The following is a 19,682-nucleotide window of genomic DNA, read 5'->3' as shown; positions in this document are numbered from 1 at the left end:
AAAAAAAATGAAGAGTGATGAATGAACTTATTGGATGTTAAGATTTTTATGGATTGCAGATGAATAATTGGTTGGATTGGTGTTTGTGGAAGGATTTATATGATTATTTCAATTCTATTAGTCATTTTATCCTTTTATCCTACCTTACCCCTAGCCCCGTTACAACCATCTTTATGCCCTTTGATCATGCATTTTAATTCATTCATTTGGTGGGAAAGACGTGATATATTTGCAAGCTTATGGTTAAAAATCTTCTATGTTTTGACATGAGCGTTTTCTTTGATATACACCAAATTTTTTTTGTTGAGTGCAATGAGTGAATCCCATGAGGATTTGTTGGACCTTATACATTTTAATTTTGATACAATTGATTGAGTTGATTGTTTATGATGTTGGTGGGAGAATTTCTTCTTTTGGCTTGTTGTGATGCATGAGATGCATGAATATTTGTTTGGTATTGGTTGAGGAAGCGAAAGGAGGATGATAAGTTGGGATGATGGATTGAACTATTATATGCTTGAGGGCAAGCATGGTTTAGGTGTGGGAGATTTTGATAAGCTCATAATATTTATATTTTTAGTATCATATTTCTCGGGTTTTTATCTGTTGCATATGTTAATTGATGCGTTTTTGTCATGTTTTGTAGTTGGAGGAAGTTTGATGATCTTGGCAAAAAACTTGGGCTAAAAAGTTGAATTCTATCACATTTGGAGTTGCCAAGAGGAAAGTTTGAGAAATTGAGCAAACTAGAAGAGGTTTTGAAGCAAGACGTGGGTGCGCTGAGTTACTAAGATGTTATTGTCTGGTGTGAATAGAAGATTTCAGAATTTGTGAAAAAAATACCATATTTTAGGAATTCTAAATTATGGTATTTAATATATGGATGGCTTTTTGAAGATTTAAAGTTTTTGGATAAAGAGATTATGTAAAAATCCATAAAAAATCTCTAATTTACCTTGTAGATAATATTATCTTTTATTAGAATTTTTTTTTTTTTGAAAAATCTTCTTTCTCATTCTAGTTTACACGTTATTTTAGGGATTGAGGGAGAATTCCAGATTTCTGTTCCTGTGTTCTACACGCTCTGCACGGCCAAGACAATGAATATTTTCTTCTTCTTTTCTTCTTCATAATTTCTAGGTTTAATCTATAATATTTTTAGGGAAATATGAAGCCAACTATGCTTGGCTAAGTTTTTATTTTTGATTCAAGGATATTTTCCAGTATTTCGATTATCACTGTGAGGTTATATGTTTAAATTGATGTTTTCGTTTGTTTCTAATATTTGTTAATTTATGATTTATTTCATAAAAGTTGTGAGTCGAATAATCTGACAAATAAATCTATCATGACATGTTTGATCTAAATAAATTAACGAAACTAGGTTTAACAATTGCAGCTATCTCGATTGTTAGATTTTAAGATTAACTGTTTTCACAAATCGAAAAGCTATTTTTAATCAATATGGAACGCTATCGTGCCCAGTTGGTTATTGATAAGTTTTGACTGAATGCTGGGTTTGGTCAATTAAAATAGGAGAACACAAAAATCTTAGTGGATATTCCTATGATTTTAAGGTTAATTGCTAGTGAAAGAGTGGGTTCCCGGTGAGCCAACTTGTGGCTAAGGGCTTTGATGACTCTATGTATAAACAATCTTTTGTTTAATATAATTTACACTTTTATAAAGGCGTTTACTTTATCTTTTATCATATTATTATGTTGTGACATACTATAAGATGTTTAGATGAAGACCTTGAATATACTATAGTGTATGTAAGATGTGGTGGCACATGGGGATGGCTATCATGAAACACATCTTATAGTCACTGTATATTCTAAACAGTTCCTAGTCGATTGAGCCGTCCGTTAATAAGGATAAGGATCGCTCGAGATTGAGACTAGCATTTGCGATGCCGAGTATCACGTTTCATTGGTATGGAACATAGAGATGTTCAAAGAATGCAAATGGATATTCATACGATGAATGATCGAACTACCCTATCCGGACCTTCCAAGTGGTTATCACTTATCGAGTGGATAAAGTCCGCGGTTTTGGTTGTACACCATTAGTCCTTACTACTTGAAACATCATTGAGACTCTATATGCTAGTACTGTACTTTGACTCGTTTACCGACTCTATTGGGGTCATCAGGTGTCGGGATTGGGTTCAGTTACGACACATATAGGAGTCGATGCTTTGTTGTCAAGGATTCACCACATACTTGCTAGTGTGGATATCCTATGCAATCTGAGGAGATATTAGTGTGACGAATCTCTGGCCAGAGTACATGATGTGTTTTAAGAAATGGTTTCTTAGTAGCACATGCGATGTCACTATTTGATCTTCAAGATGCATTGCATAGTTATCGAATCTCGAACGACTCTCGATTTACCAATGGTTGTTGATTCGATCGGGATATATGGATGAAGGGACCGTACTGTACGCTAACCAAAATCTATTGGTTCTTGCAGGCACTATCAGTGATACCTAGGGAATCATGAGGCGATGTTGCTAGGCGCTCTTACCATGATTCGATGGGCAAGTCGGAAATTGTTGTTCCGAGTCACAAGGAGTTGTGAGCCCACGGCTAGCTGTATCCCTGAACCATTGAGGGTCACACAAGTAATGGATTTTTAATCCCCGTTGAGATAGTTTAATTTAAAGAGTTAAATTTAATGGACAAAGAAGTAGGACTTCTTATATCAGAGTAGAAAAGTAAGATTTCCTAAAATGACATAGGGATGGGCATTTTTGGAAATCACTGAATTCGGATTCAGAAAATTTATCTTGACTTTAAAAGTTGCAGAAATGGTTTCTGTGCACATTGGTGAAATTGGTTTATCAATCTGAGTCACGATGAATTTTATATTAATTTCTGAACATGCGGGCTTTGCTTGTCAGGCTTGAACTTATGACTAATGGGCCCTAAGCTGTTAGTAGCCCACATTATAAATAAGTTATTGCAGTACAGAAATTAGAAAACAGAGGTCACAAAATATTTTTCGAAAACCCTAGTTTTTCCCTACTGTGGCCGCCGCCCCTCTCCCTCTCTGCTTGAAAAATTCCAGCCTGTGAATTTTGAATTTGCAGTCTGGTTTAACGGATCAAATTCGTTAATTCTCTTCGTAGAAACTTCTGATAGATTTTCTAGTGCAATCTATCAGAGGGATTAAACTTCTGTTCGTGGACCTAATTGAAGAATTGTTCGTCCATCAGTTCCTGGGATATACAACAAGAGCAAAGTAATCTGTTTGTGTCCATAATCTCGATTCGAGATTGGAGGTAAAAATTTAATTGTTATTTAATTTTTACACGCACAATTTAATCGTAAAGTTTTGATACCCATTATGGAATCATTCCATATAAAATTTTAAACTTCCGCTGCACCGGGTATCAATTCTGATTGATCTAAACACCGTTTTCCAACAGTGGTATCAGAGCCAGGTTTCTCAGATCAAGCGATTAAATTAATCGATTGTACAAGAATTTTTAAGCCTTGGTTTTTGAAACAAAAGATTTTAAAAATTTAAAAAAATTAATGGGAAAACCCGGGGCAGCGATGTGATTGCTGCCCGGCCCGAGCCCCTTTTGGGGCGTGGGCTGCCCAGGATCGTCCCGGGCGGCCCGGGAAAAATTAATTTTTTATTTTAAATTAAAATTTTAATATGTTAAAATTCTATTTTTGGTCCGATCGAAAATTGTTTTTGATTGGTCCACGAGGCGTCGGATCGAATTGTTCGAGTCCGAAAATTTTAAAATTGATTTTTGGATAAATTTGAATTTTTGGAAAATTTATAGATTTTATCCGTTAAATCAGATTTTATGAAATTAATTATTTTTGATACAATTGATGATAAGATATGATCTTATGGAAATATTGAGTAAAATATGATTTTATGTATAAAATTGGATTTTATATGTAAAATATGATTTTATTTGATAAAAAGATAAAATATGATTTTGTATGTAAAATAAGATTTTATATATGGAATATGATTTTATCCTTTTAATTTAAATTGCCATTGCATGTTATCCAATAAATTAATTTTGAATTAAATATTATTGGATAAGGATGATCGATTGCCATGACCAATTTTGTAGGTGTATGTTAGGAAATTTACATTTGTTTTTATTGTTGTTGGATTTATTAATGGGTCTGGTTTGTGGCCCAATATGAATTGTCATATGTAATAAAAGTGGGTCTGGTTTATGGCATGTTCCCACCCCTTAAAATGTATCCCCTACTTGTCATAGTTATTTATTGTAAATACATTAGACTTAGTGGGAGATGAAGATTTGAAGACGGAGGTGGACCCAGCAGACAATAAAGACTGAAGAAATGTAAATTGGAAGCTCAATGTAATAGGATTGGATTGCATACCTGCATATTACCTAGGATTGGACTTAGACTCGTGATTGGCAACCATGGGTCGATTAGTAATGGAATCGATCATCCTAAAATATAATATATGATATTATCGTTGTATGCATGTTTAAGACTAAATTGTATGAATCCCGCAAGCATACAAATTTTAAATGATGAGACAAATTTTCAAAATTAAAATACCTCATTTTAAATATGATTTAAAATTGATATCAAGATAAATAAAGGGAATTTAAATATTGTTTAAATGTTCCTACCTTCCATCAACGATAAATGTATGAGATGCTACCCGCGGATACGGTCCGGCTCATATTATTGGGGGGGCCCGTTCGTCGGAAAGTTGTACATTGGATCGACAAATGTTGTAAGTTGGGTGGAACTCCCACGTGATCGGCTCATATTATTGGGGGATCCACATGGCGACCGTCCATCACAACTTAATATTGATGGGTCATCTTGACATGTCACAATAAACGACGTCATATTATTGGGCCCTTATTGGACATGAGGTAAATACATGGGGGTTGCTTTGGAAGCAATTGGGCTCTATCTTTTGAAAATTATGGTTGGCTGATATTATTCGGGACCATAGTTTGTCAATTGGACTCCATGTTCCCACTAAGAAAAACAGTTTCCCGTTTTCACTAGAGGGTAGTGAAATCGTTAAAATAGTGGGAGTGAGATTCATAAAATAAATTTCGCCTATTTTATGTCTTAGTAAATTAATTAAACAATCACTGATTATTGTCTGTTTCTTTTCAGTATTTCATTAAGATGAATTCGCGCAATCCACTATTATCTATTCTCGAACAAAATAAACTGACTGGCGCAAACTATACGGAATGGTTCCGTAAGTTGAAGATTGTCTTGACCTCGGAGAAGATGCTCTACGTGTTAGAAAAATCTCCTACGAAGGAAGCACCAGCTGATATAAGTCCGGAAGAGTTGGCCAAACTTGATAAATGGTGGGACCATGATATCAAGGCCAAATGCTATATGCAAGCTTCGATGTCTGATGAACTCCAGAGGCGATTTGAGGATACCGTGAATGCTGCTGACATTCACGTACAACTCAAGGAACTTTTTGGGGCTCAATCGAGAGCTGAAAGGTTCTCTACTGTAAAAGAGCTAATGACGTGTCGCATGCATGAAGGGACTTCGGTCCGTGATCATGGGGTACGCGCGATTTGGCTCATACAGAAGTTGGTAACGCTTGATTTGGTGTTGGAGCATGAACTCAATGTGGACTTATTACTTCTCTCTCTTCCTTCATCGTTTGACGGTTTTGTGGTGAATTTCAATATGAACAAGATAGAGGCCTCCCTTGAAGAGATGGTTAATATGCTTGTAACATATGAAGCCACTTTAAAGAAGGATAAACCAGTTCTCTTGGTGGGCTCCTCTTCTTCTACTAAGAAGGGGCCAAGTACAAAGGGCAAGAAACGTTCTGCCCCACCCAAGAAAACCGGACCCGAGAAGAAGAACAAGACAAAGGCTTCAAACATGGAAAAGTCCAAGGATGTTTGCCATCACTGCAAGAAACCCGGTCATTGGAAACGTAACTGCAAGGAATATCTAGAGCAGTTGCGAACTGCGAAGGATATGTTCTATATTGAAATAAATGTTTCACTTAATACTACTTCTTGGGTATTGGATACCGGATGTGGATCTCACATTTGCAATGATTTGCAGGTGATGACAAGAAGTCGCAAGCTTAGAATGGGTGAGACCCAGCTGAGGCTCGGAAATGGTTCTAGAGTTGAAGCCAAAGCTATGAGAGATGTTTATTTAATTTTGCAGAACGATTTTAAGTTACTTTTGAGAGATGTTTTATTTGTTCCAGATTTGATTAAAAACATTATTTCTGTTTCTATGCTTGATAGAGATGGTTTTTCTTGCAATTTTGTGAATGGGATTTGCAATATTTACAAGAATGAATGTTTGATTGGAAATGGACAACTTGAAAACGATCTATATAACTTAAAATTAAAAGACGTTCCAATAAATTATGTTGATAAAACGGTAACAACGAACAAAAGGAAAATCGATAGTCAAAATCCGGCAAACCTTTGGCATGCTAGGCTAGGTCATATTTCCTCAAAGAGGATGAACAAGCTAGTGGGAGAGGGCATGTTTGATATGTCTGATATTAACTCTCTACCTACTTGTGAATCCTGCCTGAAAGGAAAAATGACTAAATCTCCATTTAAGGGGAAACCTGAGCGTAGTCAAAATCTGTTGGATTTGATCCATACAGATGTTTGTGGTCCATTTAGAATTGGTACTCAATTTGGCCACACCTACTTCATTACCTTTACTGATGATTATTCAAGGTATGGGTATTTATATTTAATGAAATATAAGTCTGAAGCATTTGAAAAGTTCAAAGAATTCAAGGCTGAAGTAGAAAACAAGCTAGGTAAAAGTATTAAAGCACTTCGATCGGATCGAGGTGGAGAATACTTAAGTACCGAGTTTTTGGACTATCTAAAAGAGAATGGGATTCTCTCTCAGTGGACTCCTCCTATGACACCTCAGCTGAATGGTGTATCGGAGCGTTGTAATCGAACTTTGTTGGACATGGTTCGATCCATGATGAGCTTCACTGAGCTTCCACCTTCGTTTTGGGGCTACGCGCTTGAAACGGCGGTATTTTTGTTGAACAATGTCCACACCAAAGCAGTGGATAAAACACCATACGAGTTATGGAATGGCAAAGCTCCTAAGTATTCGTACTTGAGGATTTGGGGATGTCCTGCTTACGTGAAGCAGACAGTGGGAGATAAGTTGGATAGTCGATCCACCTTATGTTATTTTGTAGGGTATCCGAAGAATTCAATCGGATATTATTTCTATCATCCTAATGAAACAAAAGTGTTTGTTTCAAGGAATGCCACCTTCTTGGAGAAGGAGTTCTTATTGGATAAGAAAGGCGAGATGATGGAACTCGAATAAATTCGAGAAGAACCCGAAATACAAAATAATGATCCCATACCTCAAGAATCTTCAGAGGACACGCCTATACTTAGAAGATCCGAGAGGACTTCTAGACCTCCTATTCGATATGGTCTTCTTCTTGAAGGGGATCAAGATGAACCCGATGTTGGATGTGATCCAAGAAACTTCAAGGAAGAAATTTCTGATGCGGATTCAAATTTATGGCTTGAAGCTATGCAGTCGGAAATAGATTCGATGCATACAAACCAAGTTTGGTCTTTAGTAGATCCTCCCGATGGAATTATTCCAATAGGGTGTAAATGGATCTACAAGAGAAAGCTTGGGCCTGATGGTAAGGTATTGACCTACAAGGCACGATTGGTGGCGAAAGGTTATACTCAAAGACTAGGAGTTGACTATGATGAAACCTTTTCACCAGTCGCAATGTTCAAGTCCATAAGAATCCTAATTGCCATAGCAGCATGGTATGACTATGAGATATGGCAAATGGATGTGAAGATTGCATTTCTTAATGGAAACATTAAGGAAGAGATCTATATGACGCAGCCTGAGGGATACACATCCATGGGAAGCGAGCATAAGGTATGCAAGCTTTAGAGATCAATCTATGGTCTCAAACAAGCATCAAGAAGTTGGAACCAGAAATTTGATGAAACAATAAAGGATTTTGGTTTCATCAAGAACCCGGAGGAACCGTGCGTGTACAAGAAAGTAGTTAAGGATGCTGTGACATTCTTAGTACTTTATGTTGATGACATCTTACTCATTGGGAATGATGTAGGGATGTTGCAGTCAACAAAGATATAGTTATCAGGTAGATTCTCGATGAATGATTTGGGTGAGGCATCCTATATTCTAGGGATACAGATCTATAGAGATAGATCTAAGAGAATGATAGGACTCACTCAATCAACTTACATCGAAACCATATTGAAAAGGTTTTCAATGGATGGGTCCAAGAGAGGACATCTACCTATGTGTCATGGAGTTTCTCTATCAAAGTCCATGTGTCCCAAGACTGATGAAGAGATAGAGAAAATGACACATGTACCATATGCGTCAGCCATAGGTAGTATCATGTATGGGATGATATCTACCAGACCGGATGTAGCATTTGCTCTGAGTGTCACGAGCAGATATCAAGCTAATCCTGGTCAAATGCATTGGAAAGTCGTGAAGGACATTCTTAAGTACTTACGAAGGACTAAGAATATGTTCATGGTATATGGAGGAAGAGAACTGAAATTGGAAGGTTATACCGACTCTAGCTTCCAAAGTGACGTGGATGACTCGAAGTCAACCTCTGGATTTGTGTTCATGCTCAATGGCGGTGCTGTCTCTTGGAAGAGTTCCAAGCAGGACACCACAGCGGATTCCACCACTGAGGCAGAATACATTGCGGCATCAGCTGCTGCTAAAGAGGCTGTTTGGATGAGGAATTTCGTCCAAGAGTTGGGCGTCATTCCTGAAGTTGTTGGTCCAGTCCTGATGTACTGTGACAACACGGGTGTCGTTGCTCAGGCAAAGGAACCAAGGTCTCATCAAAGATCCAAACACGTACTGAGGAAATACCACATCATCCGGGAGATCGTGGAAAGAGGAGACATCATTGTCGAGAGAGTGGCCTCTGCAGACAATATCGCTGATCCACTTACTAAGCCCTTGCCAGGACAATTATTTGACAAACATCGCGAAGCAATGGGACTGCGTAGTATGACTAGTTGGCTTTAGGGCAAGTGGGAGATTGAAAGAGTGGGTGCCCGGTGAGCCAACTTGTGGCTAAGGGCTTTGATGACTCTATGTATAAACAATCTTTTGTTTAATATAATTTACACTTTTATAAAGGCGTTTACTTTATCTTTTATCATATTATTATGTTGTGACATACTATAAGATGTTTAGATGAAGACCTTGAATATATTATAGTGTATGTAAGATGTGGTGGCACATGGGGATGGCTATCATGAAACACATCTTATAGTCACTGTTGTTGGAAAACTGGCGTTCAGATCAATCACGACTGATACCCGGTGCAGCGGAAGTTTAAAAATTTTATTATGGAACAATTCCATAGTGTGGGTATCAACCGTTCAACGATTAAATTATAAGTGTGTGTAAAATTTAAATAACAATTACTAAATTTTACCTTCAATCTCGAAGCGAGATTATTGGACACCAACAGATTTTATCTGCTCTTGTTGTCTCTCCCTGGAACCGATGAACTCCTTCAATCAGGTCCACGAATGAGGTTTTAAATCCCTCTGATAGATTGCACTAGAAAATCTATCAGAAGTTTTCTGCGAAGAGATTAAACGAATCTGATTCGTTATTCCTTACTGCGATTCAAAATCACAGTCCGGAATTTCTCTGTGACAGAGCAAGGGGGCGGCCGAAATATTATTTGAGAGGAACTAGGGTTTTCGATTTTGCTCTCAAAAATTATGACCTGTTGTGTGTAATTTCTGTACTGAAATAACTTATTTATAATGCAGGCCACTAACACCTTAGGGCCCATTAGTCATAAGCTAGGGCCCGACAAGCAAAGCCCGCACGTTCAGAAATTAATATAAAATTCATCGTGACTCCGATTGATGAACCGATTTCACCAATGTGCACAGAAACCATTTCTGCACATTTTAAAGTCAAAATAAATTTTCCTGAATCCGAATTCAGTGGTTTCCTAAAATGTCCATCCCTATGTCATTTTAGGAAATCCTACTCCCTTACTCTTATTTAAGAAGTCCAACTCCTTAGTTCATTAAATTTAACTCTTTAAATTTAACTATCTCAACGGGATTAAAACTCCATTACACTGTGTGACCCTCAATGGTTCAGGGATACAGCTAGCCGTGGGCTCACAACTCCTTGTGACTCGGAACAACACTTTCCGACTTGCCCAACGAATCATGGTAAAGCGCCTAGCAACATCGCCCCATGATTCCCTAGGTATCACTGATAGTGCCTACAAGAACCAGTAGATTTTGGTTAGCGTACAGTACGGTCCCTTCATCCATATATCCCGATCGAATCAACAACCATTGGTATATCGAGAGTCGCTCAAGATTCGATAACTATGCAATACATCTTGAAGATCAAATTAGTGACATCGCATGTGCTACTAAGAAACCATTTCTTAAATCACATCAAGTACTCTGGCCAGAGATTTGTCACACTAATATCTCCTCAGATCGCATAGGATATCCACACTCGCAAGTATGTGGTGAATCCTTGACAACAATGCATTGACTCCTATATGTGTCGTAACTGTACCCAATCTCGACACCTGATGACCCCCATAGAGTCGGTAAACGAGTCAAAGCACAGCACTAGCATATAGAGTCTCCATGATGTTTCAAGTCGTAAGGACTAATGGTGTACAACCAAAACCGCGGACTTTATCCACTCGATAAGTGATAACCACTTGGAAAGTCCGGATAGGGTAGTTCGATTATTCATCCTATGAATATCCATTTGCATGCTTCGAACATCTCCATGTTCCCTACCAATGAAACGTGGTACTCCGCATCGCAAATGCTAGTCTCAAACTCGAGCGATCCTTATCCTTATTATCGGACGGCTCAATCGACTAGGAACGGTTTTTAGAATATACAGTGACTATAAGATGTATTTCATGATAGACATCTCCATGTTCTACCACATCTTACATACACTATAGTATATTCAAGGTCTTTATCAAAACAACAATAGTATATCACAATATAACAATATGAAGTAATATAAAGTCATTGCCATAAAAGTGTAAATAATATTAAACATAAGATTGTTTATACAAAGAGTCATCAAAGCCCATAGCCACACAGTTGGCTCACTGGGCACCCACTCTTACAATCTCCCACTTGCCCTATAGCCAACTAGTCATACTACGTAGACCCATTGCTTCGCGATGTTTGTCAAACAATGGTCCTGGCAAAGGCTTAGTAAGCGATCAGCGATATTGTCTGCAGAGGCCACTCGTTCGACAATGATGTCTCCTCTTTCCACAATCTCCCGGATTATGTGGTATTTCCTCAGTACGTGTTTGGATCTTTGATGAGACCTTGGTTCCTTTGCTTGAGCAACGGCACCCGTTGTCACAGTACACCGGGACTGGACCAACAAATTCAGGAATGACGCCCAACTCTTGGACGAACTTCCTCATCCAAACGGCCTCTTTAGCAGCAGCTGATGCTGCAATGTATTCAGCCTCAGTGGTGGAATCCGCTGTGGTGTCCTGCTTGGAACTCTTCCAAGAGACAGCACCGCCATTGAGCATGAACACAAATCCAGAGGTTGACTTCGAGTCATCCACATCACTTTGGAAGCTAGAGTCGGTATAGCCTTCCAATTTGAGTTCTCGTCCTCCATAAACCATGAACATATTCTTAGTCCTTCGCAAGTACTTAAGAATGTCCTTCACGGCTTTCCAATGCATTTGACCAGGATTAGACTGATATCTGCTCGTGACACTCAGAGCAAATGCTACATCCGGTCTGGTAGAAATCATCCCATACATGATACTACCTATAGCTAACGCATATGGTACATGTTTCATATTCTCTATCTCTTCATCAGTCTTGGGACACATAGACTTGGATAGAGAAACTCCATGACACATGGGTAGATGTCCTCTTTTGGACCCATCCATTGAAAATCGTTTCAATATTGTATCGATGTAGGTTGATTGAGTGAGTCCTATCATTCTCTTAGACCTATCTCTATAGATCTGTATCCCAAGAATGTAGGATGCCTCTCCCAAATCCTTCATCGAAAATCTACCTGATAACCATATCTTTGTTGACTGCAACATCCCTACATCATTCCCAATGAGTAGGATGTCATCAACATAAAGTACTAAGAATGTCACCGCATCCTTAACTACTTTCTTGTACACGCAAGGTTCCTCCGGGTTCTTGATGAAACCAAAATCTTTTATTGTTTCATCAAATTTCTGGTTCCAACTTCTTGATGCTTGTTTTAGACCATAAATTGATCTCTGAAGCTTGCATACCTTATGCTCGCTTCCCATGGATGTGTACCCCTCAAGCTGCTTCATATAGATTTCCTCCTTAATGTCTCCATTAAGAAAAGCAGTCTTCACATCCATTTGCCATATCTCATAGTCATACCATGCAGCTATGGCAATAAGGATTCTTATGGACTTGAACATTGCAACTGGTGAAAAGGTTTCATCATAGTCAACTCCTTGCCTTTGAGTATAACCTTTCGCCACCAATCGCGCCTTGTAGGTCAATACCTTACCATCAGGCCCAAGCTTTCTTTTGTATATCCATTTACACCCTATTGGAACAATTCCATCGGGAGGATCTACCAAAGACCAAACTTGGTTTGTATGCATCGAATCCAATTCTGACTGCATAGCTTCAAGCCATAAATTCGAATCCGCATCAGAAATTGCTTCCTTGAAGTTTCTTGGATCACATCCAATGTCGGGTTCATCTTGATCCCCTTCAAGAAGAAGACCATATCGAATAGGAGGTCTAGAAGTCCTCTCGGATCTTCTAGGTACAGGCGTGTCCAGCAATGGTTCCTGAGGTGTAGGATCGTTATTTTGTATTTCGGGTTCTTCTCGAACCTCTTCGAGTTCCATCATCTCGCCTTTCTTATCCAATAAGAACTCCTTCTCCAAGAAGGTGGCATTCCTAGAAACAAACACCTTTGTTTCAGCAGGATAATAGAAATAATATCCGATTGAATTCTTCGGATACCCTACAAAATAACATAAGCTGGATCGACTTTCCAACTTATCTCCCACTGTCCGCTTCACGTAAGCAGGACATCCCCAAATCCTCAAGTACGAATACTTAGGAGCTTTGCCATTCCATAACTCGTATGGTGTTTTGTCCACTGCTTTAGTGTGGACGTTGTTCAACAACAATACCGCCGTTTCAAGCGCATAGCCCCAAAACGAAGGTGGAAGCTCAGTGAAGCTCATCATAGATCGAACCATGTCCAACAAAGTTCGATTACGACGCTCCGATACACCATTAAGCTGTGGTGTCATAGGAGGAGTCCACTGAGAGAGAATCCCATTCTCTTTCAGATAGTCCAAAAACTCGGTACTCAAGTATTCTCCACCTCGATCCGATCGAAGTGCTTTAATACTTTTACCTAGCTTGTTTTCTACTTCAGCCCTGAATTCTTTGAACTTTTCAAATGCTTCAGACTTATATTTCATTAAATATAAATACCCATACCTTGAATAATCATCAGTAAAGGTAATGAAGTAGGTGTGGCCATGTTGAGTCCCTACTCTAAATGGACCACAAACATCTGTATGGATCAAATCCAACAGATTCTGACTACGCTCAGGTTTCTCCTTAAAAGGAGATTTAGTCATTTTTCCTTTTAGGCAGGATTCACAAGTAGGTAGAGAGTTAATATCAGACATATCAAACATGCCCTCTCCCACTAGCTTGTTCATCCTCCTTGAGGAAATATGACCTAGCCTAGCGTGCCAAAGGTTTGCCGGGTTTTGACTATCGATTTTCCTTTTGTTTGTTGTCGCCGTTTGTCAATACAATTCACTGGAACGTCTTTTAGTTTAAATTGTATAGATCGTTTTCAAGTTGTCCATTTCCAATTAAACATTCATTCTTGTAAATATTGCAAATCCCATTCACAAAATTACAAGAATAACCATCTCTATCAAGCATAGAAATAGAAATAATGTTTTTAATTAAATCTGGCACAAATAAAACATCTCTCAATAATAATTTAAAACCATTCTGCAAAATCAAACAAACATCTCCAATGGCCGTAGCTTCAACTCTGGAACCATTCCCGAGCCTCAGCTGGGTCTCACCCATTCTAAGCCTGCGACTTCTTGTCATCACCTGCAAATCATTGCAAATGTGAGATCCACATCCGATATCCAATACCCAAGAAGTTGTATTAAGTGACATGTTTATTTCGATATAGAACATACCCTTTGCAGTTCCTAACTGCTCAAGATACTCCTTGCAGTTGCGCTTCCAATGACCCGGCTTCTTGCAGTAATGGCAAACATCCTTGGATTTTCCATTGTTTGAAGCCTTTGTCTTTTGCTTCTTATCGGGTTCCACTTTCTTGGGTGGGGCAGAACGTTTCTTGCCCTTCATACTTGGCCCCTTCTTAGCAGAAGATGAGGAGCCCACCAAGAAAGCTGGCTTATCCTTCTTAAGTGTGGATTCATATGTAACGAGCATATTGACCATCTCTTCAAGGGTGGCCTCTATCTTGTTCATATTAAAATTTATCACGAATCCATCAAATGAAGAAGGAAGAGATAGAAGCAGCAAGTCCACATTGAGTTCATGCTCCAACACCAAATCAAGGGTCGCTAACTTCTGTATGAGCCAAATCACTCGTACCCCATGATCACGGACCGAAGTCCCTTCACGCATGCGGCACGTCATCAACTCCTTAACAGTAGAGAACCTTTCAGCCCTCGACTGAGCCCCAAAAAGTTCCTTGAGTTGCGTGTGAATGTCAGCAGCATTCACCGTGTCCTCAAATCGCCTCTGGAGTTCATCAGACATCGAGGCTTGCATATAGCATTTGGTCTTGATGTCATGGTCACAGCATGCATCAAGTTTGGCCAATTCCTCCGGACTTATGTCAGCTGGTGCTTCCTTCGGAGGTGCTTTCTCTAACACGTAGAGCATTTTCTCCGAAGTTAAGACAATCTTCAACTTCCGGAACCATTCCGTATAGTTGGCGCCAGTCAGCTTGTTTTGTTCGAGGATCGAGAATAAAGGATTTCGCGAATTCATTGTATGAAATACTGAAAAGGAAAACAGACATATATCAATGATTGTTTAACAATTTACTAAGACATAAAATAGGCGAATTTAATTTTATGAATCTCACTCCCACTATTTTAACGATTTCACCACCCTCTAGTGAAAACGGGAAACTTTTTCCTTAGTGAGAACATGGAGTCCAATTGACAAACTTATGGTCCCGAATAATATCAGCCAACCATAATTCTCAAAAGGTAGAGCCCAATTGCTTCCAAAGCAACCCCCATGTATTTACCTCATGTCCAATAAGGGCCCAATATATGACGCCGTTTAAAGTGACATGTCAAGATGACCCATCAATATTAAGTTGTGATGGACGGTCGCCATGTGGATCCCCCAATAATATGAGCCGATCCCATGGGAGTTCCACCCAACTTACAACATTTGTCGATCCAATGTACAGCTTTCCGACGGACGGGCCCCCCCAATAATATGAGCCGGACCGTATCCGCGGTAGCATCACATACATTGACCGTTGATGGAAGGTAGGAACATTTAAACAATATTTAAATTTCCTTTATTTATCTTGATATAAATTTTAAATCATATTTAAAATGAGGGATTTTATTTATAAAAATATTTGTCTCATCATATTTAATTTATTGCATGCATTGCCGGATTCACGCAATTTATGTCTAAACATGCATACAATCATAATATCACATATTATATAGGATGATCGATTCCATTCCTAATTGACCCGTGGTTGCCAATCACGGGTCTTAGTCCAATCCTAGGTAATATGCAGTATGCAAATGCAATCCTATTACATATGCTTCCAATTTACATTTCTTCAGTCTTCATTGTCTGCTGGGCCCACCATCTTCAAATCTTGATCTCCCACTAAATCTAATGTATTTACAATAAATAACAATGACAAGTAGGGGATACATATAGGAGTCGATGCTTTGTTTTCAAGGATTCACCACATACTTGCTAGTGTGGATATCCTATGCAATCTGAGGAGATATTAGTGTGACGAATCTCTGGCCAGAGTACATGATGTGTTTTAAGAAATGGTTTCTTAGTAGCACATGCAATTTCACTATTTGATCTTCAAGATGCATTGCATAGTTATCGAATCTCGAACGACTCTCGATTTACCAATGGTTGTTGATTCGATCGGGATATATGGATGAAGGAACCGTACTGTACGCTAACCAAAATCTATTGGTTCTTGCAGGCACTATCAGTGATACCTCGGGAATCATGGGGCGATGTTGCTAGGCGCTCTTACCATGATTCGATGGGCAAGTCGGAAATTGTTGTTCCGAGTCACAAGGAGTTGTGAGCCCACGGCTAGCTGTATCCCTGAACCATTGAGGGTCACACAAGTAATGGATTTTTAATTCCCGTTGAGATAGTTAAATTTAAAGAGTTAAATTTAATGGACAAAAAAGTAGGACTTCTTATATCAGAGTAGAAGAGTAAGATTTCCTAAAATGACATAGGGATGGGCATTTTTGGAAATTACTGAATTCGGATTCAGAAAATTTATCTTGACTTTAAAAGTTGCAGAAATGGTTTCTGTGCACATTGGTGAAATTGGTTTATCAATCTGAGTCACGATGAATTTTATATTAATTTCTGAACATGCGGGCTTTGCTTGTCAGGCTTGAACTTATGACTAATGGGCCCTAAGCTGTTAGCAGCCCACATTATAAATAAGTTATTGCAGTACAGAAATTAGAAAACAGAGGTCACAAAATATTTTTCGAAAACCCTAGTTTTTCCCTACTGTGGCCGCCGCCCCTCTCCCTCTCTGCTCAAAAAATTCCAGCCTGTGAATTTTGAATTTGCAGTCTGGTTTAACGGATCAAATTCGTTAATTCTCTTCGTAGAAACTTCTGATAGATTTTCTAGTGCAATCTATCAGAGGGATTAAACTTCTGTTCATGGACTTGATTGAAGAATTGTTCGTCCATCAGTTCCTGGGATATACAACAACAGCAGAGTAATCTGTTGGTGTCCATAATCTCGATTCGAGATTGGAGGTAAAAATTTAATAGTTATTTAATTTTTACACGCACAATTTAATCGTAAAGTTTTGATACCCATTATGGAATCGTTCCATATAAAATTTTAAACTTCCGCTGCACCGGGTATCAATTTTGATTGATCTGAACACCGTTTTCCAACAGCTAGAACCGCATGAATAAATTATTTGTTAGCCGATGACCAGTGATATAATTGAAATACGAAATTTCCTTGAATCAGAGTTTGGTAATATATTAAATTTTCTCTTTTAATTATTTGTTCATCTCATTTAGTTAATTCTCGCATTAGTATTATTTTTTATTTTATTTCTTCAAACCAAAAACCCCTCTTTTAACTGTTTTCACTTGAAAGAGATAAATTTCCGTTCCCTATGGATTCGACCCTGCTCGCCATTACACTCATTTTATTCAGGAGTAGGAATTTATGTTTGGTGGCTTGACGACAGGCCTATCACCAGCGCTCGGTCGGTCAAAAAGAGCAGACCGAGCGCCCGCGCGTGATTTTGGAAAATTTTATTTCGGGAGTTTTATATGGAAAGGATTCTGAGGGCAACATATATAGAATATTTTCAGACGTTTTGAGGGTGGGAAAAACACAGCAAATCAAGGTGGAGGCGGCTCTGAAGATCGAAGCTTCTTCTACTCGTTGGGAGTTCTTCTTCTTCACGATTTCTGAAATTTATGTTGAAAACTTTGTTAGATTGAATTTTATTAAGAATTGTAGTAGCTAAACTCTCTTTTATTGGAATTTAGGGGATCCTAGCCCCGAAACATGTTTTTGTGATTGAATCGTTGGATGAATTGATTTAGTTTTATGCGAGTATTTGATTTTATCATGGTTTATTATTATATGTTGAGTAGCTAACTTTAACATAGATTCTAAGTTGTGAAGTGTTGTCGAGAGATAGATTCATGATTAGGACGAGTCATAAAATCCATGGACTTAAAATATGCATAGAGATATGATATATGTACATGTTGATAACCATAGACCACCAGGTTGAAAGTTGTAGGAATTCAATGAACTCAAAGCAATCAGTAATGATAAACACTTAAAGAGATTTAATTGTTTCATTAACTGAGTTAGATTGGCATAAACTCGAGAGAGAGTGTCGATATATAAGGAATTCTTGTCAAATTTATGAGTGTAAAAGTAACTTTCAATCGTCCGATTTCAATTAGGGGAAAGGTAAACCGAGATTTCAACAAAATTTCTTCAGATTATATTTTCATGTGCTAAGCATTATTGCGATTTATTTTATTTTTATTTTAGGATTTTAAGTTGAATTATTTAATTTATAATTTTAGAATAATCAATGATCAAATTTTCGTTACTTTGGGTAGAGAAATTAAATAATTGAATTATTGTGACGTAGTACCTAAGGACGATACTCGTACTCAGTACACTTTTCTATAATTTGAGTCGTGCTCTTGCGATAATTTTGAGCATAAAAGAGAGATAATTATATTGAATTTAAATGTTAGTATTTGCTCGATCAAATTTTTGGCTCCGTTGTCGGGGACTATTGATTACTTTGATTTTTTTTATTTATTTTCCCTACTTCAATTTTAATCACTAGTTTCATCTATGAACTGCAGGATTCTCTTGCAGTGCATGCAACATTCACCTGAAGCAGAACTCTTGCCTTTTGATCCAGAAATTGAAAGAACATTTCGCAGAAGAAGAAGAAGGCAACAAAAAGAAGCAATGGCAGAACAAGAACGACTACGTGAAGATGGAGAAGCTGAGAATAATGCACCACTATCTACATGTCAATGTTGGATAGTGCTATGCCATCTATCAAAAACGCCAGACCAAGAATCATCAGGCCAACCATAGCAGCAAATCAGTTTGAAATCAAGCCTGCCATCATTCAAATGGTGCAAAACACAGTCCAGTTTGGTAGGATGACAATCGATGACCCATATGCTCACCTGACAAATTTTCTAGAAATCTGTTACACTTTCAAGATGCAGAGAGTTTATGATGATGCTATTCATTTGCGTTTATTCCCTTTTTCATTATGAGATAAGGCTAAAGCATGACTAACGAATTTACCTCCAGGTTCCATCACCACTTGGGATGATCTCGCAAAGGCTTTTCTTACCAAATACTTCCCACCGTCCAAATCGATGAAGTTAAGAGCTGACATCACAACTTTTGCTCAAGGTGAACAGGAAACACTATATGAAGCCTGGGAGCACTACAAAGATCTATTAAGGAAATGCCCACATCACCAACTACCAGACGGTCTTGTGGTACAAAATTTTTATTATGGTCTTCCTCACTCAAATCGCACCATGTTAGATGCAGCTGCAGGTGGTAATTTGTTACAAAAATCACCGGAAGATGGATATGAGTTAATTGAGGAGATGGAATGCAGTAGCTATCACACTCAATCCGACAGGAATACAGCCAGGAAACCCGCAGGAATGCATAAAGTTGATGCATTCACCTTAGTAGCAGCTCAGCTTGAAGTCATGAATAAGAGGATTGAAGAGCTAACTCTAGGGCAGTCTGCGATGTGTATTCAAGA

The 19,682-nt window shown here is 38.3% G+C and overlaps 1 non-coding gene across 1 annotated transcript; it reads right to left on the bottom strand.

The window, feature by feature from the left end:
- Nucleotides 1-19,281: 19,281 nt before the first annotated feature.
- Nucleotides 19,282-19,388, bottom strand: LOC140894221 (small nucleolar RNA R71). Its single transcript, XR_012153765.1, has one exon. It is a non-coding gene; the product is annotated as a small nucleolar RNA R71 (small nucleolar RNA).
- Nucleotides 19,389-19,682: the final 294 nt, after the last annotated feature.

The sequence above is a fragment of the Henckelia pumila genome, chromosome 3 (assembly GCF_033568475.1).
Source record: "Henckelia pumila isolate YLH828 chromosome 3, ASM3356847v2, whole genome shotgun sequence".
Lineage (NCBI taxonomy): Eukaryota > Viridiplantae > Streptophyta > Magnoliopsida > Lamiales > Gesneriaceae > Henckelia > Henckelia pumila.
This window is presented reverse-complemented; position numbering and strand designations above follow the sequence as displayed.